Here is a 21,027-nt window from a genome sequence, read left to right as displayed (position 1 = left end):
ACAGGCGCGCCTAGAGAATAGTAGAAGAGTGAGAGAAGATGTACAGCAGGTAGAAGTCGGAAACATTGGGCGCTGTGGGAGCCTCGGTCCAACTGAGCGGGGAACCAGCGAAACAAATCCCTTCTTCGGATTCACTGATCGATGGCGGTGCTGAGCGGCGATGGTGCTGCCACCTGTTTAATGATTCCGCAAGCGTGCTGCATCTGCCTCGCAACTCCGTTCTCCTGGCAGAAGACGTGTGGTACCGACGCAACCATATTCAGTTCCTTTCATGTCCGCGTGCTCACGTTTAGGCACAGCTAAAGAGCCGACGTTTCGTAACAGTCCACAGAACAATAGCACCGTGTTTAAGGGGTATGCAGGCGAGGGGATAAAATTCGTCTGCACCCTTCCTGCGCTATATATCACGTTACTGCCATTCACGCCTCTGTGCGTAAACTTGAGGGGCAGGCGGCTAATGCCCGGTGTGCCGGCCCTCGAGACCAGCGCCCTTTGTGATCAGGGGCGGCCTCAGCGGAGATATTTCGCTGCTCATGAAATGCTACTCGACTGACCTGCATCCTATTTATTTATTTATTTATTTATTTATTTATTTATTTATTTATTTATTTTACTTTTTATTTATTTGTTTATTTATTTATCTCATTATTTTTTACTTTATTATTTATTTATTTGCAATTCCCTCAGGGCCAAAAGGCATTACAGAGGGGAGTGGGTGCAAAAGAAAACACAAAAGTTTTACAAAAGTTTATAAATGAGATTTTGTCTCTCGCTGCCATCTGAGTTCCTTGCTGATGACTGATATGTGAGCAAGGCGGGCCCAGTTTCTGCCACTCGGCAGCTGCTGCCAACGCACCTAGTCCCCATACCGCATATCACCAGCAAAGGAATCTGAGATAGCAGGGAGTCCGGGAAGGAGGGTTGTCTCACGGGCTTGAAGCATTGAGCCAACAGCGAAGCATTCTCCTACCAGGCGAGGATCGTCTGGACAACGTAAACAAAGCGTCTCAGACCAGAGCGTCGCCCTTCGGGAGCCAGACCCACGCGCTTGTGCGGCTGCATCGCAAGTGTACAAACGCAGGCGTCACGTGCCCTCACGTGATACGCGGGGCGGGGATGGAACAAGTTGATCTTATTCCCATTTCGAATCCCCTTTTAGGTATCTTTACTGTCAGCGCTTGCCTATATTAGAGGGGCTGTGAAAATTCACTTTTTGAACTCAAAGAAGGCGATTTTTTGCCTTTCGTTGGACTGTTAGTGGCTCCCCCACATTTTAAAGCCAGGCTTTCTTTTGTTCTTTAGTAAGGCTTGCAAAGAGTTCCAGCTGCTGCCTAAAATGCCATAAAGACGAAATAGAACATTCGATTTGATAGAACTAGGTTTCGGTAACTGATTCAGCTCTATTCTATAACAAAAGACGTTGTGTTCGGCAACAATACGACCGAATTACTGAAAATGTTTTTCACTTTGAGTTGCATGGGGGTAATAATCACCAATAACCAAAACGTGGCTGACGTTTCGCCACAGCTGCGTGTGTTTTCTTTAGTATCTCGATTGTTATTTAAACTTCAAAATAAGTTTTGCATTATTGTTAATGGGGCAATGCAGCCTTCTTAATGAACCAAACATATGTTGTCTTCATGGCTACTCTAACGGCATTGTGCACGCCTGGGTACTGTTACACGCCGAAAAGTTAGCAAGGCCGCCGTTTATCGAGCCCGTGGGGTCCGGCAAGCAGCTAGTGGTAGGAAGGGAAAGTTGGGTGGGTTGCGCTGCGAAGAGAACGAAATAACGCTATCCTTTTCAGACCGCTCGCGAAGGGTTGGTTCCGGCTACGACTTGCAGAGGTCGAAGGGGGGGGGGCGCATTCGGAAAGCTCAGCTCCTGCGTCTATAACGTTCTCAGTGCATAAAGGTGGTGGCATGTTCGCCAGGGCGATTAAAGCTGAGCAGGTATCTCTTACGTTTAAAATTCTTTGGTGCCCTCGCACATTGATCAGTAGTTAACATGGTACATGACAGCCCACAGACACCTGCACGTCTTTCTAAAATGGGTTCCCGGACACCAGTGAATGTTAGGGAATGAAAGGGCTCACTCCCTTGCTCCTGCGAGTCTAAACCCGATTGACCCTCAGCCCTTGCCCCAGGACTACAGCACGAAAGAAGAACGCACCGCCCATCGCAAGGCTCGAAAGCATTACCTGAAGGACCTTCGCAGTTCCCGCCTGAATTTTTTCCTCTCACTTCTGGTCTCAGACGCCGCGAATACACGTACATCCGCCAGGCGGAGATACTCTCAGTTCCTTGTCACCTAATTCTTCAATATATAGTCACCCCAGATGGCACGCCCCGCTGTCAGGTATGTGGTGCCTATCCCGACGTTAAACATACTGACTGGACGTGGGCTCGCGGAAGACGATCACCTCACTTTCTTCATCCACACCTTTTACCATCCCACATTCCAAGCACATGGAAAAGCTGGGCCGCTCGACTGCTAGATCTTCACCTCATCCTTTAGCCTCGCCTCGCCTCGCCCGGCATATTGCTTACGCCGGACCACCGAAACTTTCGGAATACCCGCCTGAACACATTCCAGGGCCAGCAGAACCCATTTTCCGCAGGCCGAACATGGGCCGCCTAAAGTTTGATCTCTCTCTCTCTCTCTCTCTCTCTCTCTCTCTCTCTCTCTCTCTCTCTCTCTCTCTCTCTCTCTCTCCTGCTTATGATCATTCACTGACTACTCAATACTGTGCCTGCTTTTGCGATGCACAAAATGATTTGACATATTTATTCTATCTATATACATATATATTTATTCGTCGGTTCATTTTTACATACTGCTGTTTGTTATCTAGGGTATGGTAATGGAGTAAAGTACAGGAAGAACATGGGGTACTAGGTTGGGGCGTAATTATTTGAGACCTGGCTGAAAATGGTGGCAGTGATGATGCCAAGAAAAAAACTACAATTAAAAGGAAAGCCAGAGCCTAAACACTGAAAAGGTATATATCGCGGGAAAATATTACTTCGAGGGCAAACAATACGTGTAATCGAGTAAGATATTCCAAAGTTCAACCATGCCTGGATGACAGCTGAGTTTGAACCTGCATATACGTGAAAGTAATTTCAATATTGTAATTGGTAATATACACCCAATGACAGCACTCAAAGCCTCATCGGCAACTATCCGCTTTCTGCGTTGCTTTGCGTTGTCTAGCTGTGGTTTGTAACTTGCGTATTCATTCTATAGCGAAGCTGACAGCAAGCGTTCACGTCACTGTAGCTTCCGGGTGCGCGATAGAAGGCTGTGAATTTATAATGCACTTGGCTCTGGAACGGTTATGAGGAAGGGAAAATAATTGAATCAGAAAATGCGGTGGTGACCTCATTTTGAATCCAAGTTGAGCTCTTCAAGAAACCGATTTTATGTGCTAGAAACCAACGCCGACTCTGAACGCCGATGTTAACATCCTAATAAAAAAAAAGCAACAAACAACACTTGTACTGCTTAGTAGCGTGTTGCAAAGGCCGCTTGCGTGTAAAGTGTTTTTGGTGATTTTCATACTTCGCTGTTGATGTTCGAAAAACGACCGACATTTAATATTTTTAGTTGAGTTCAGCTCTTGTGTTACGATTCCGGAAGTGCTTAAAGAATATATCCGTTTTAGTAAAGAACGTTGCGATATTACTATACCCCATGTTTGATTTCAGTGCACATCTCTCCCGACAAACATCGGCCGCACTATTTTTTACTGGCAGAGAGGTCTCTACTAATGTTAACTCCCTAAGCTCGAAACTCGTGCCATATTTGAGGATCGATAAAAAAAGGCAACCTTCCAGTGCAGCACGTATTAGGGACCGGTACATTTTGGTCATTAAACAAAAGAACACAATTTTCTTAACCAAAAAATACTTATTACTCATCTCCACGCATTCAAGCAACTGAATTATTTTGGGGCATGGAGAATCGCAAGGCTGCTAATTTTATTTGTAAACATCGGGTCCTATCTGCCTTGAGCATATAAGCACTTGGGTTCTAGTTTCATGCCCAGAAAAAAAGGTTGGAGTTGTTGCCAGAAAATCAAATAACGACGTCACATGCCCACCGACATTGTCAATATTTCACCACCCGTTAAAGTGCTGCATTCCCCGGAGTGAACTTGAGAACAGCCACATATAACACGTCTTAGTTTTTGCAAGCACGGGTTGATAGTCATAAGTTGTTGTTCCAATACTAGTTGTTCAAAAGTGCACCTATGAAAAACCAAATGGTGCATCACCCCTAATGCCAACGTTAACTAGCTACGGGTTTATTGCCAAACGTTTTCTTGGGTTGTTTTTCTTTTCTTTTCAACTAGGTGCCATATACGTTCATCCAATGCGCACAAGCTTTGGTACCAGATGAGGGGAACAGCCGTACATTCACCGATTGATGGGGCCATAAACGTCGGCATATCACCACTTTTACAAGGGTGCTCCCGTGGTTTCTAAGTTGAGTGCAATCTCTTGGCCGAGACAACCAGCGTCATACAACGAATGCTTTGGTACAACAGGTGCACTTGATGGTTTCAAAGTTTTTTGGCGCAGTGATTCCGAACGCAGGTAGCTGCCAGCGAGCTTCAAGCCTTCACAGCAACAAGCGCATAAACGGCAAAACAGTGCCATACCCTACATCATTTTTTTTTCTAATGTGTCGAAGCTGCTGTAGGGGAAAATACCGGGCCGCAGGCACGATAATTTTTTCCGCAACGCTAAAGCTTATGTGTATTATTTCTCGTGTTGCAAGATTGCGGCCTTTCTCAACAGTCCGTGTTTTTAACGCCAGCTTGTCGCCACAGCTTCCCGGCTGCGAGCATAATTTTAAGAAATTTCTTAAATAGACTAGGGTGGATTGGTTCTGGGGCCCCTGTAATTTTCACCCACGCCCCTCCTAAAACAAGATAAATCAAAGAATAGCTGATTACAAGGTGTACGGGCTTGACAAAACTGTCACCCCTACCTTATAATTTATATACCTTAAGAAAAGAGAGGTCGACACTGCGCACAATTAAAAAAAAAGCTAAACGTAAACCGTAAAAAAAGCGTTTCTAATTATTTTATCCCGACTCTGTCTCTGGCGTGAATGCTATATACTTTTAAAACTGCTAAACAAATGTCAAAAAGTGCGCTTAATTATTTATATGTGAACCCAGCACTCGTTCTCAGATTTTTATGATTCTTTCTTCTAGAAAGACCGTATAAAACTGTGTGTATTTATATAGCTAAGACTTTTTCTAAACACCACATGAATAAGTTTTGTGCTGCTTAATTGAAATAAATATTTTCGCAGGCATTTGTATAATGTGCACGTAATTAACACTGCAAACGTAGAGGCACCAAGAAAGAAACACCGAAGGTTTAAGGTGGGTACAGATTCAAAAAGGTAAGAAATGTACAAGGACATCTCAACTAGACACCTAATAGCAGCAGCCCTGTGCATACTCACGCTTGAGTGATATCTCCTTTGTCAAGCCCAAGGCGACTAGCAGAGATTGATGTTGACGGAATATTCGATCGCGCTTTCACCCACTCCCAAGCGCGCACGATCCCGCTAACCGATGGCCTTCCAATGACACTTCATCGAGTTCCCTCTTCATACAAACCATTTCTTCATGCGTGTCCACATCTCCAAAGCCCTGATTAAATCTTCACCAGATGAAATCCCAGACGAGACGCGACTTGCATCAACAAAATCAGAAAACCTGTGAAGCGCTGGCACCCTACTTGGCTATGAATCCTGACAGAAAAACCTTCCCCCACAGAGAGCGATGACAGATGCGTGCGCCTTCAGCGGCGGCACAACTCCAACTCAGGCCCGGGCGCAACCGGGGAAGTCCTCGGATCTCTTCAATATGTTTTTTTGGGGTCCCCGTCGCGCCCTCTCCATTATGCCTTCATTCCCTTAAACTCGAGCATGGCTTCGTCTGTGGGGCTTCCGGGAGAGCGCTCTCCCTCGTACTTGTGGCTCCCAAGATGTTGTCGCCCCCTATGAACAGCGCGTCGAAACTGAAGCAGAGGCTCGCACGGGTGTTTGCAGTTCGCCGACAGGGAGTGAACTTTTCGTGGTTTCTTGTTTCCACTCTTCCGGGCATTAAATAGAGCGGCGAAGGGTTGCGCTCTTTTGTGTTGAGAAAATATACACATCCCCTCGAACTTGCTTCTCGATGGGCGACTTTTTTGCGCGAATGACATGGGCGTTTGCAGAGACAAGACTCAAACTTCAGACTTGCGAATTCGATGAGGTTGAAAGAATGTGAAATTGCGGAGGTTCCATGTGCAGTAGCTACACTTCGGTTATGACACAGCCCTGGAGGAAGGCTTCGAATTATTCTGGCAACCTTGTGAACAATAACGCGCCCAACATGTTGACACATGGGCGGTTTTGCGTATCGTCTTGGCTGGAAAAGCACCCTCCGCGGCCGAAAGCCTAACTCCCGGCTCAGAAGCAAACCGTCTCGCCCAATGAGACCCCACGGCGGGTGTTTATTGAGAGTGGGAGGCACCCTAAATGTTTTGGTAGACGTTATTGGACGCTACAAGGAACAGATGTCTGCAAGTATGGAGCAGAGCCCAAACCGTCTGCACCGATGCTTCCGAAAGTGCCCGATTTTTTACGATCCATGCGCTTCTTAACTGAGCTGTTATATGAAGAATCTTTAATTACTGAATCAAAATTCCCATCGGCCGCTGCAGAGAGCAATGAATGAACTCTTCATTTTCTAATGATCCCGTAATGTAAATGTTGTGGCACTAAATCTGGTCGTCCGTTTATTTGAGCCCTTTCAGTGATTGAAAACAGACAAGCTAGGGCGTTTTGTTTCCAGGAAAGGCTAACTAAACATTATTCATACAAAGAAAGTTGTTTTTTTTAGTTATGTTACACAGATACGGGAACTCCTGTACAATGTGCACTTGTGATGATTTAAGCAGGTTCTGCTGTGTCTTGTTTCCTGAACTGTCGATTTCAAAAAGTTTATGGGTTACAATTGCTAAATTCGAATAAGGGGCTTGCGCTAAGATCGGCTCTATTTCGTCAGCAAGTATCGACATTTTTTTCACGACCTGTACTCGTAAAAGGCGAATGCTACATAGCCAGGAAAAGGTTTTTAAGCTATTAGCTTTATTTTTCGGAGCAACATGAATCTTGGATAGACGAGCCACAAGCGTCATAACCGCTGCTTCCTTTTCCTTCCAACCACACCAAACTTGTGAAGTGGCGTATCGTGAAACACCCTGCCTGGAAAAAATTCTTTTTGGAAATCCTGCGACCAATCAGCCAAATGAACTTTCAGTGCCCAGGTTACTCATGTGGTGACAGTGGGCTTCCGGCATAATTTGCCGACATCAGTGGCTCGTTCTTTATTGAAGCCATAGAGTTTCATACAATATTAACCAGAGGGGAAACTGGCGCTAGTGTCAACGCGAACATGGCGGCGGCGCTCATGCTACAATGGTAATAATGGGTAGTTAGGGAAACGGATGGCGTAAAATCAAAACAGGCCTCTGGCTGCGAAAATTGTGTTTTTTGACAATAAAACTCTTATTCTTCGGTTCTCCGTTTACAAATTACATGGCGAGCAGAAAGTTAGTGACCGAAAACTGGTCGTCTACGAAATAAAACGGCGCGTTTAAATAGAAAGCAGACGCAGAGTCGGGGAGGTTTGTGGAGCAGGTTTGCTATTTGCCGCCAATTACAGCAGGATGCAGACTTAAAAAATATTTGTTAACGTTTCTGGCTTGGAGTTTGTAATACTAATAAAAATTATGTGCTCCTAACGCATTACCTCTGGAGAAGTTATTCTTTCCTAAATTGGCGACATTTGTCAAGCTCCGTACCTATTAGCGGCCAGTACTGCGGGTCTACGCTGTAGGAGCCGGCGTTCGCACGAAAGCTGAGGCTGTTCCAAACGATTCGCAACCGTCGTCAGCTTCTACAATACATTGCTATGCCGAATGAGCAGCGTCGCAACTCTTAATTTGCAGACAACTTCGCCGCATAAAGGGCCGTCATTTTTGTTTTCGTGCTTGCTGTGCAGCAATGAATTCATAAGGGATCTGATTCGCAACTCTGGGTTATAAAACATTTCTACTCAGGGCGGCGTCAGTCAGCGTGCGGCACAGTGGCCAGGATCAACCAAGCATCCTTTTTGGTAGTACCACAACCCCCACTCAGCCACCGCACTGATGGTGACTGCATATATTTTGTACATATTTCATATGTAGTTACAGTGACTGATGTTTGATTTGAGTTGGAGGAGCTTTATTTCTCGATGTGATTTAGGTTCTATTGTTGTATTTGTTTGTGTTTGACTGATATGTTTGAGTATAAGGTAACTATTTTTCAACGCAAATATCTTCTTCTGCTGTCACGTTGATGTGCCAAAAATAAAGCTGTCTTGTGGTCTTTGCAAGTCTCTAATAAAGTTGCGCTATGTGTTCTTTGCAACTTTTGATACTGCCCTGCTCAAGCGGCGTTCTTATAAACCCAAAATTGTTCATTAGATAATCGAAAACACTATTTTCCGGGGCGGCGTTTTGGCTGTAATAAAATGCTGCGCCAAATGCCTAAATGCACCCTCCTTCAGGGGTGTTCTGAATAGCTAGAAAAACTCCACTTGATGTCCCAAAAAACTCCCCTAACCACCCGTAGCATGAACCACAAAACTACTGCAAAAACTCAAATACTTACTGGAGTTTGCAAAATACTCTCTCTTAGCAGAGTAAATAAAGCTCCGTATAATGAGTGCGCTAGAGGACAAGCGTTTTACTCCCTATCCGGAGTATTTGCGTTTAGAGCGTATATTACAATTTGCAGAAAGCTGCGATGTGCGCTCCTTTCGCACTCTTTTCTTGTTTGCGCAGCAGAACAGTCCGCACTATTTTATGACAGAGTGAGATAGAGAGCAGAGCGTTACTGAATAAAAATGTGGGTTGTTTGAAAAAAGGGCACACAGACAGCAATAAGCTTAAAGGTTGAATTAAAATTTGAGCGCCCCTGAATGAGCCGCTCTTTTCCCGGGAAACTTTGATTATGTGACGATTACTTTAATGTGCCGGCCTAGTCACAGCTGCCTTTCATGTTTCAGTACAAGTGAAATATACAAAGATTGAGTTGTCTTGCTCTTAGAATAAAGTTATGTCTGACAGCTATTGTAGAAAAGGGTTGTTGTTCTACTCAATTAATAGTTGTATATAAGTAACATGTCTATTTTAAAACATGCTCACCTATCTACATTGGTGGCTGTATGTATTCATTTATTTGTATTCTGCGCGGTGTTTTCTCTTCTCCGGCGTGGAACTCCTCATGTGGCATGGAAACATTTCTTGTTTTATGAGTGCGATGAGGAGCTGTTTCTACGTTTTTTGACAAAGCCTCAAGGAGCACGGTGTGTGAGTTGAGGGCCTTTTTGACGCCTAAGTCATTCCCTTACAGGCACTCTGGTCTGGGTGTATATGCAGTGCCAAGCTTCTTCAAGGTGATTGGGAAAGTAATTATAAAGCATTTAGGTACACTGCTTGCCGTCAACAGTTTTTGAAGAGTTGGTACTGATGCCCAAGCTTTTATGTCATAGTTACGTTACCATGATGGCCAAAAGAATGGCTCTAATTTCCACATATTTCTTTCCTGCGCGTAGGTGGGGCGTTGCACCCACAAAGGTGGCATTGGTCGTGATATATATTCCCACTTTCCATTCGTACAATCCCATTCCATTGGGCTGCTTATAATATATTTTTATGTTGTGAAACTTTTGTGAAGAAATGTGTGTCTGGATTCCTGCTTGTTCTTGGGTATGCTTGAATCCATGTTTTTTGTTGCAGGAGAGTATTTTGGACAGACATGAACATTATGGCGTCAAGTAGCTTCTTTTGTTTGATAGCCCGTCTTCAAATTATTTACAGAGGTGCTTCATTTGTATCTGTCGAGTGGCTTGTCTGACTTCCGGAATATTGGTATAAAGACCCAATTTCAACACATATATATTCCCACTTTCCATTCGTACAATCCCATTCCATTGGGCTGCTTATAATATATTTTTATGTTGTGAATCTTTCGTGAAGAAATGTGTGTCTAGCTTCCCGCTTGTTCTTGGGTATGTTTGAATCCATGTTTTTTGTTGCAGGAGAGTATTTTGGACAGACATGAACATTATGGCGTCAAGTAGCTTCTTTTGTTCGATAGCCCGTCTCCAATTATTTACACAGGTGCTTCCTTTGTATCGGTCGAGTGGCTTGTCTGACTTCCTGAATATTGGTATAAAGACCCAATTTCAACACACGTTGTGTGGCCATAAAAATTTAGAGGGTGGGCGATGCTCTATACGCTGTTGTCGTGGTGGTAATTTGGTTTTGTTTGCGCGGGTAAGTTGATAGTACGGCGAGCACGACGAGGTGTAGAACATATGTCTATGGATTTCTTATAAAAAACGGCGCAAAAAATCGGCGTCGCCGAATAAAAAGTGCATGTTGCACAGAATAGCAGAGAATAGAACCAGCTTTCTTTTTGGCGTCAACATCTTTCTTGCCCTTTTTTTGTCTGTATCAAAACCAACCCGTTAAATTTTCCATCCTGCTGATCCTAATCGGTGTTTTCTGAATTCTGATCGTTTCTTACTTCGTTTTCATTCTTCCTTTTTTATGCTTTTTAGAAAGTGGGCCCAGCAGGTAAATATTTTTTGTTTTGGCGATTCTGCGGTTACCTCTGACGCTTCTCTATGGGGCAATTTCGGGAATCGTTACGTTACTGATCTGAGAAATTACACCCTAAATAATATCGTTTGGTGTTAGGTCGGCAGCATTGCACCATTCAACGTTGGTCAGACACCTCTCGCGGTTGGGAGAAGGCAGCAGAAAATTATAAAACAGAGTTCGAAATTTCTGTAAATAAACGCATTATTTTGATTTTGTATTTTAAAGGCCAAAATATATTGCCGCTCAGCTGATAATCTACGCTTTCCTTGTTTTGTCTGAACCTGCCATTCGCCCCTTTTTTTGACAGCTTACACACTCTTTGAACCTACATAATTCCCGGTAAAAAGGCGTTTTGGTGTGATTTCGTGTGACCCGACCTACATTTCACACCGCACAAGCCATTCACTTCAAGTGTCCCGTTATCGCAACAGAACTGTCACTTTTTCCGCTTCTTTTATTCCCCGCGCCGTCAAGGATTGGAACTGCCTTCCCTGCTCCATTGTTTCAACCACCTGCCCATCATCCTTAATTGCAAATGTTACAAATCACCTGTGCTGCGAAAATTAATGTGTTCAAATGTTTTCTTTTCCTGTGTATCCACCCCTTATGTAATACCCCCCAGTGGGGTCCTTAAGGAAATAAAAATGAAATGAAATGAAATGAAATCTGCTCAGATGTATTCAATTGGAATGTATGCAATTGGGTTTAATTTTAATTACGACAGCCTCTTTTGGTCGGTAGGAAGTAAAATGTTGTTTTTAAGGGGATTTTTAAAGGGGTGTTGAAAATACCGCGAAGTATATGGAGCAGTTGTGTTAAAATACATTACAACAAATTAGGAGGAAATGAAAACAACGTAAAGCATTGCTCCAGTTATGCCTGTGGACGAATGTATTCCTAAGACGCCTACTAGGCTTTTTTAAACCCTCTCCAAAAGCAGAGACACAGATGAAAACAGAGTCACTCCTATGTTAATGTGGCCACCACCCTTTGTCGCATAGCAAGAAGGAGTGAAATATTATACGCCCGTCTTGGAGAGTGCTAAAAGGGTGCGAAGTACGTTTTTGGTAGGAAATAAAATTTCATGACATTGAAGCAGAAGAAACGCTGCATTGTTACCAGTGCGCATCACGGTTAAAGTGCTTTGCAGACCTACATGCTGACTTGTTTACGTTAACACCAAGATGTCGGATTTTAAACTTACCAGTAGAATATTTTGGTATTGCGGCAAGCCCATCGACTCGAACAAATGTCTTCGGTTTGCTCGTAGCCAGAGCACGGAGAGCAGACATGACTATAGGATAACGTACGTGTAAGAAAGCGACCATGGACTCGGTTATGCGCTGTGGCTCATTGTGTGTGCGTTAGGCCCGGCCGTTACTTGGACAGCGGCGTAGACAATGCGGCCGCCCAGGTGCTCGGTCGTGTTCGATATCTTGTCGCGTGCAACTGCTGGCGGTGACCAGCAACCATTATGATGATTGGGCACTGATGGTGACGATGGCGATGGTGTCGCTATAGGGCTCCGGCCACAGCGCATAACCGATTCCATGCTCACTTTCCTACAAGTGGTGACCCGGACGTGATATTGATCGGGCGATGATAGTGACGATGGCGATGGTGTCTCTACAAATGTATCTCTACAGCATACAGTGTACATAACTCCTCCCCCACTGCCACGTGTCGCTCCGCTGCTCACATCTTCAATTTTTAGATGTGAGGCTGCCTCACAAGGTCATTGTAAGGTGTTAAAGACAATGCGCCTTGTTTCTTATAAGCATTTCTGGTCCAAACACATTTTAACGGTTATGAATGTGCACAAGGTATTCCTAGGCAAGCTACTCTATAGGGTAATAAAACTGATAACATGATATGGGGGTTCGACTCACAGCAGTTCGGTGCTCCTTGCCTAATTGACACTATTTTTATAGGTGTGCTCACATTTGATACTTTCTAATACCAAAATGGCATCTCGGTAACGCGGCTTGGCCACACGACCTAATTTGATTTGCGATTTATTATTCCTAAAAAATTTGGGAGTACTTGCTTTAGCGGGAACATATTCTTACGTATATGAAGTTATTGACACGCGCCTTAGGTTTGTAATTTCAAAATTTATGCAACTTTTAACAAAGATACCACGAAGATTTCTGTTGTCGGAAGTGTTTGATCTGTGCTTTTACCCTACTAATAAAAATACACTGGTTTCACCACTGTTTCTTGAGCTACATTTTTTTAGTTGAAGTAATAACGGTAATACGTACAGTAGCTATATCTGTAAAGAAATCACACCCTCCAATTTATAGCGCCAAATTCAGCCTCTTACTTTTATAGAAGAGCATTCTTGAAACTGCTTTTTTGTAGCGCCTAGACTAGTGACCATGCGGTATTATTGCTTCGAAAGTTCTTTTTTTCTGTCACAGCGGCCGTTTCCGTTTAAGGACTATGCTAAAAGCCCCAAGCGTCTGAGTAACCAGGGATTCAGAAAAAAAACGCATCGAATTATGGTCACTTCATCTCTTTAATCTGCGTTCTTCCCAATCATGGTTAAATTACTTTAAAGTGAGCTTTTGTAACAAGCTGCGAAAGTATAAATAATCCGCATGGGGTTGGCAATATTTGCGATCGAACCACGCCGTGTTACTTGCATTAGGCACGACAGTCGCCTTCGGCGACAGTCGTGGCTCAGCAGCAGATATTCAGCAGATATCCACACAATTGTCTGGATCAGCAGATATTCAGACAATTGTCTACTAATCCGTAGTTTTATTTCTTCTTAAACCGCTTGTTTAAAGTTTGAGTTTTTAGCATCAAGATTTGGGTATGAGTAGGCAATAAGGTCGGAGTATTTTGTTGTTTCGATGTTGTTTTGTTTCTTTTTCTCCAAATAGCAAAGGTTATACCACCGTAGCTGTTAATTGTAATTCCCATATTTACTTTGTTCTCAGCACCCCATTTTTCCGGCCATCGCAACTCCCAAAGTGAAGGGGGTGCTTTGATTCGAAAATCATAAATTAGCCCCTGGCCAACCCCGCAATTTTCCGGCCGTATCTCGACGCGACAGTCGCGAGGAATAATTTTTATGTGGCAAAAAGTAGGAATTTAGCCACAGACAGTGAACCCACCACTTAAGTGTGGTATTAAGTCACCCTCTCTAGCTTTCGTGTCGATTGTGCCTCTGGGGCCGCCGCTCTCTGTGTTCCCCAAAGGGTCGTCTATTGCTTCGTTGATGCGGTTTGTAATTAAAAACTTCGCCACTCAGTTAACAGGGTCGCTATCATGCGTCTGAAATACGCCTGGCAATGGTTGATTACGTTAAGGCGGTACTTAGATTCGCATGCAAACTTTTTTTAAATTTGTTTCCCGGAAAGTAGGGGAGTGTGCTTAAAATGGGGGACGGGGACGCGGAGGGGTTGCTTCGAATCGCAAAAATACGGTACTTCGAAAATTATTTGCATTTCTTTATGTCCCGGGCTTTGGGAAGCATTGTTCCGATGTCTTTTTTTTTTTTAACACCAAAGTGTTGTGTTCCCGGATACACCAAGATGTAGATGACGTCATATCCGTCACGGAAATGACGCCACCACAACCAACACAGGAGAAACGCCAGAGAAGGTTCATTGACGCGGATGGTGCTGCAGGTTAGAAGAGGGGAAGCGAAGTAGTGCATCAAGATGCTAACAAGCGCTGACAGTTGGCGGAAGCTGCGGCGTAGCGACGCCGACGGGAGAGTGGCGCGAACACCGACTGACTTGATGCGAAGAGAAACGCCAGCGGGTAGCGGAATGCATTCGCGCGTGCACGGTTCAAGCTGCAAATTCTGCCTCTCGCGTTCTACAAGTTGAGCTCGTCGCAAAGTAGCCATTTGCCGTATACGCCTCGAAACAGGACCGAAGTGGTCGCACCTTTCCTGAAGGAACCCGCTTGCAGGACGTCGCTCGCCAAGCACACCGACGCGAGAGCCACCATCCCGCAAATCATGCTCCTTTCGCTGCAGATGTTGCTGCTGCACATTTCACTTTCGTGCTTTACCGATTCCTACGGCAGAGGAATGAAGCACATATTTTTATCTCTATTTCCATGTTTTTACGTGGTTCCTTAGTGTAGTCTTGGTTTTTTGAAGGGCTTACATAGGATGCATACTCTTGGTTTCGTCAGTTCTTTTGCAAAAAATTCTGTTTTCTGCATATTTTTCAGTTCGTGCCTCCTTAAAATTTTGTACGAGCAAATATCTACATTTGTGCTACAACAACAACTAAAAGTTGTTACTTCCACTAGTTGTGAATGTTTCTAAAAATGCAGGGTGCTACAGGCTTTGGTCACTTTCGATGTGTATTTCTATTTTGAACGATCTTTCGCAGGCTTTTTTTTGTCGTAATCGTTTTTTATAGCTGTAGAAGGCGCATATTTATTATTTCGCGAGATAATTCTCGTAAAACTTATATTTTTGGTATTTTTTTTCAATTGTTTTTCTGAATTGTTTTCACCCAGTAAACACTGTTCCTGTTATTATAATGAATAAACTGAGTAATTCTTCCGGTTATGCATATTTTGAAATTTGAGGGAGTTACGTAGTTTGCTCTATTTGGCGATGTTTATTGGGATTTCGATAGTTCTTTTGAGGGATCTTTGTACAGTTTTATTTAGAGGAGATGTATTAGATATGTTTTATTTCCTGAGATCTTTTTTTTTCAAAATATGTTCCCCAGCTTTCGTTCGATCAAACATATGTTCGACCAAGATTCGCGCTATTATGACCATTAGACGCGTTAGCTCCGCGGATTCGCAATTTTTGCGCGCACGCAGCCCGGTGCACGGTTTTCGCCGTGGGGTTACTCGGAGAACAAAGCTACGCATTTAAACAAATCAAGGTCGCTCGACACCCGCCGCGGTGGCTCAGTGGCTGCGACCTTGTGCCGCAGCTGCTTTTCTGTTGGGGAAAGAGAGAGAAAACCACTGTATTGATCCAAACAAATTGCGGCAAATACGTGCCGGATGAGGTGGTTCGATCTTAACTGCACCCATATGCTTCCGCGGCCGCCTGGCCCATGGAGATCAGCACAAGCTGTTGTTCCAAGGCGAGGCTGCTTAGCAATGTCTCCCGTCGCTCGTTAAGAGGTGTGGGAAGGGTGGTGGAGGGGTGGGTAATTGGTGGGGGATGGCTCGATGAAATCGCAGTCTCCAATGAGGTGCCGGTGCGTGCCCAACTGCCCACACAAGCGACACTCTTTCTTGTATCTCTCGGAGTACATTCTGCTTTGGAGATAGGGGTGCGGGAAGGATCCCGCTAGGTCGTTTGTACCGCTCTGCTGAGCGATTTGAGCGGTTCAGAGTACCGCCGTCTGCCTTCCGCTGTAGTGGCTCGTGATGTTCTTCTAACTTGTTATGGCCTGCGGCTCTTGCTCATGTTCTTGCTCACCGGCTCTTGCCGGTGTTCATGTTCTCGGACGGTCTGGTGGGTGAGTTCGTTGCCCTCCAGCCCTTAGTGAGCCGGTGTCCATATGAGTTCGACTTCCTGCTCGGGCATGCGTCGTTTTCCTCCCTCGAGCAGTCTGAGTGCCGTCAGAGACACCTGCCATTTGCTAAAGTTGCCATACGCTTTCTGTGAGTCCGTGATTATTTTGCTCACTTTAGGAAGCTTGAACGCCAAGGCTATTGCCGCCTCTTGCGCTCCTTCCGGAAACAGCATTTTGACCTAGGCAAATATCACCAGCGGTTCTGGCGTCGTGACCAATATCGTGGTTTGTGTCGGAAACTTGGGTAGAGAGGCGTCCGTGTGGAAGGTGACCCCCGTTTCGTCTTCTTGTTTTTTCGCTTGTCTTAGCGTTTTGTCAGGGCCTTGACCCTGGCCTCTCTGCGCCCGTCGTTGTGACCCGGTCTCATGTACCAGGGTAGGGGTTTGCTTTCGACTTTCTGTGCCCAAAGATGATGGACGCGAAAAGCAAAAAAAAAAACGCCCGTGTGTTCAAGGTTTCGGTGCACGTCAAAAATTTCCAGGTGGTCAAAAGTAATCCGGAGCCCTCTACCACGGCGCACCCCATCGTCTGTGTAGCGTCGCAGCTTTAATCCCTACAATCAATCCCTCATTGTAGATCCACATGGAACCAAAGCGCTAAGATTGGAAATCTCTGGGCGGATGTGATAAAATCTGTTGTCTCCTCGTAGTCCAAGCGTTATTTAAAGGGGTCCTGAAATACCTTGCGCCGATGCAGGGATGTACATGTAACCAAATAAAGCAATGTATTAGCAATCTCCTCCCGCAAGAATTTTGTTAAAGCGATGAGTATTAGCTGAAAAATCGTAAATCAAAAACCACGCATTATCGTCGCGCCGCGTTTACTCCTCCTTTCAAGTTACTCTCCACTGTTGACGACGCGAGAGCCTTCCCTCCCATGATGCTACGCTCCTCAGAGGTGACGTACTTCCGCTATTGCGCTGCTCAGACTGTCGTCTGCTACGGGCAAGCTTTGTTGACACCATGAATCCCGCACACCGCTCAAGGCTGGAAAAGCGAACGAAAAATCTGGCCGCATGTGTGCGGAGGCTTGGCTTTGCCCTTTCGCGGTGTACGTTGGTACAGTTGCTATCGGCGGCACGTGACCTTTTATCGGCGGCGAACTCGTCGCCGCACGGGGAGGATCGTGTGCTCGTTCTCTTTGATGCACCGCGCACTGTTTATTCAAAAAGCACCGTATCAGATGTGGCCCCGCTGGTGCCGGGTCTTATTTTGCGGCGGTGATAATTCCTGCCGGTGACATGTGAAAAAGACATTTTAAACCGATACAGAACCCGTGCACAAAACGCTTCAATCATGTGACCAGTTCAGCTTGGGGCGACGCGTGGTGGAGAGCGGCAACGTTGGCAAAACATTCTCCGCCGCGGCTCTGAGCTTTCTAGCGCTGGGGCCCTATTCTCGACTGCACAAATGGCCGGCATTTCGCCCATATTTTTTTGCGTAAGCACGACGTAAGCAATCAGTGACGTGCTGCACCTATAGCTATGACGACATGCAGTGTAGTTTGACGAGTCACTCATACAGATCGCTACGAAGGTATCAAATATTGTGCAAAAAAGATAGAAAAACACTTGGCATGTACTATAAAAATTAAGACGGAAGCTGAGGCTGACAAGAAAAACACATTTTTGGAGGTCAAATGTGGCGCCAACACCACAAGGCGATCGAGTAACGTTGATCCAAAAGCGAGCGAAAGGCGGATGTCGAGCTAAAGAACATCACATAATTTTTTTTACCGTATCTATTTATTTCTTTCAATCGCTTTTATTAACATAGCTGGGTTCTCTGCTTCAATGCAAGCTTTGCTGCGTTATCACCTTCCCTGCCACCACCGGCGCACGCCATCGTCTACTGCTTTGTTACAAGTTTATGGCGTGACCACAGAAAAAGATGGCCGCTACCATCGCTTCTGTGACACATAAGAGCAGCGAAGCGCTACGCCTGATAACCGCGGAGCGCACCGATGTCGCCGATTCACTCATTCGTGAAGCTCGACTGCAATCAGCGCTGTAATGAACTAAATAGTCACTTTTCATTGTTATTTTTCTCTTGAGTTCGATCATGTGATCCAACAGCTTACTAGGACAAGTATGGACAAATGCCATGCATTGGGTTCTCTTTGTCATGGAGAGGCTTGTACTGCCATCTTATGTTGCGGTTACGCCAAACAAATAATTTTTATTTCATTGCCAAACATAAAAGCAAAATACTGCATGTTATTTGTATGTTCCATGATCGCTGACTTGGAAGCAGTTGAAACTATAATTTGTTTCGGTAGGAAACATGCTTTAAACAGCGCGCATGCGAAACTGCGCCTGCTGCAAATTGCCGCACATTCCGCGGTACCGTAAGCCGGGGCAATATTTTGCCCTATTTTGCTTGTATTTTGCGACAAAAACAGCCGCCATTTTCAAGCTGTTACGTAGCATTACGTCACTTTTACGCAGGCTGAAGTTGCCAATGCATGACGTAATCGTTCCCGCCAACTGTTTAAATTACGTCACGCCTTCTCAGCCAATCACTGAAGGGGTGTGTATTACAAGCAGTATTGTTGTTGAATAGCAAAGACAGGCTTACGTTGTCATGTCCGCTGCATTTAGTCTTGTTTTGTTATTGCCGACAGAGAATTATGCGTCTTTAGTAACGAGAAATAAGGCAAACTTTAGAACTGGTGTCCGTAAACGATATGAAACGTCAAAATGACGACAGCACACACAACCGCTTTGTCAACCGGAAGCACGTGACCAAAATTGAAAGCCAATCAGAAAAGACCTCCGGAAAATTGCCTGAATTGCCAGCAATTTGTGCAGTCGAGAATAGGGCAATCTTTGACAATCTCAAACATCGGTTGCTTTGGCAACAAGGCACAAACCACTCTAGAAGTCAGTTACGGTTTCGTGATCCCGGTTAAGCTCGGGGCCCCACCTCGCGACATGTGGGTAGTGCAGGCGTACGAATTACTCCGATTGGGAAGTGCGAGATGCGTTTGGCATTACAGGAGGCGATGGTGTGTGTTTTGTGGACGCCTTTGTTTCGCGATGAAATGCGACGTTGCGCTTCTGCGGGTGCATAGTGCTTCCCATAGTCTGGATTATCTTTCTCGAGCGACGTACGACTCAACCAAGCATGGGGTATGTGCAGTGTGCGTGGCTAAAAGCCATCTCGGCTTGTGCGCCAGAGTTAAGTGACTTGCTGTTCGTCCCCGCAAACCGCGCGCGAGGTGAGTGCCGAATTTACGACAGGAGGAGTCTGTCAATCGCGGTTGAGACTTGCAACGCATGTCGTGACGTTGTGTTCGTTCGAAACGCATCTCTGGATTGTTTTGAAGTTGAATAAAATGTATGCGTCAAACCCGGGCATTCGGCTCAGGGCATTCTCTGCGATTGCACGAAAAAAGTGCCATGGCGCTTCAACGCTTTCTTTATGGAACGTACTCAGGTAAGAGAATATCCATGTTGTGTTATGGCCGTGTAGCATTCAGTACCAACGGTTAAGCGTTTGTTTACACTTGTTTCGTTTGTCGTAAAATGTCCAAGCACTCCGGCACTACGCTGCCAGATCAGCCGGCGAGCCGACGCTCAGCAGACAGCTCATCTCTTTGCCGGAAGTGCATGAAAAATTCGCCCAATAGCAGGATGTGTAGCCCATGACGAACATCTGGGAATCGTTGACGTAGACATGTGAAGATGGCGGCGTCCAAAAACACGAAGGGAAGGGGGAGAAAAAGCGACAAACTTTGCAACAAAAGTGTGAGCTTTCCGCTGCGTGTAAAAGAGTAATACTTGGCACAGATGACGTTGACGACCCAATCTAACGATCGCTCTAGTTCATTTAGTGTGCTCAAAACGCCTTTCAGGGCCCCTTTAAGGCCGCTGCGTATTGCGTCTCCCCTATCCGCTGGGCCGCCTCCTCACCAAAATAGGTGACCTAAGCCTGCTCGTTCGTTTGCGTATAATTTCGTCATTTATAGATGGGGCATGTTGGCAAAACTTCTGCGGAGCTTAGTTATTTTTGGGGCCGTGAATAAATGGAGGGAGATACAAATCAGATGCAGAGCAGAGAGTGGAGCTAGCACGTGGAGAGCCTGGAGACTGTTGACTAGGTCGGCCGTGAGACAAGTAACAGCCACATGGCTAGCTGCCCCACCAGTGACGCGGCTTGCGACACGCGCTACCCGGTCTGCGCGCTTAATAGCGAAACTGCCAGTGGGGCATGCAGTAAGCAATTAATGCAGTCAACAGCGACGGCAGGCGGATTTTCATGGGAAATGAACTGAGTGGCAGGGATGCAGCTTTGCAGCCAAAGTGGGCAAACAAGAGACGGTCAGAGCGGTTACTACAGTGGGCGCTATGTTCGGGAATCGGAATACACATATTAAGAAACGCCACGTTGCGTACTGTTGAAGCCGAAACAAAGCATGCGTCTCCGTTTGATCCGTTCGTTGGTGAGATACTCCCACATTCTTAGAAAAAAGCATCCATCAATTGATCTCAATTTTTTGGTTTCTTGGGTGTTGTGGGCGGAAATATACGTCGCCGTAAATTGCAATGATAGCGTTGTGAAAGATATTTTTTCGTTTTTACAAATTTTTCGCTGTGCGTGGTTCTGACCGAAAGGGTATATTTGTGTTATCACGGTGCCTACGTTTAGTCTACGAGCCAAACATAATTTCGAAACAACTTCACAGCGCTGGTTATTGAATGAAACTGGTAAATATTTAAAACCAGATTTGACGTTTTTTCTCACGAAGGAAGACTCAGGAGCTTGAAATGGCGGTTGCTGGGA

Source organism: Haemaphysalis longicornis, unplaced genomic scaffold (assembly GCF_048455015.1).
Source record: "Haemaphysalis longicornis isolate Haplotype H1 unplaced genomic scaffold, Haemaphysalis longicornis Haplotype H1 scaffold_6, whole genome shotgun sequence".
Taxonomy (NCBI): Eukaryota; Metazoa; Arthropoda; class Arachnida; order Ixodida; family Ixodidae; genus Haemaphysalis; species Haemaphysalis longicornis.
The sequence above is the reverse complement of the archived record's forward strand: the minus strand, read 5'-3'. Positions refer to the sequence as shown.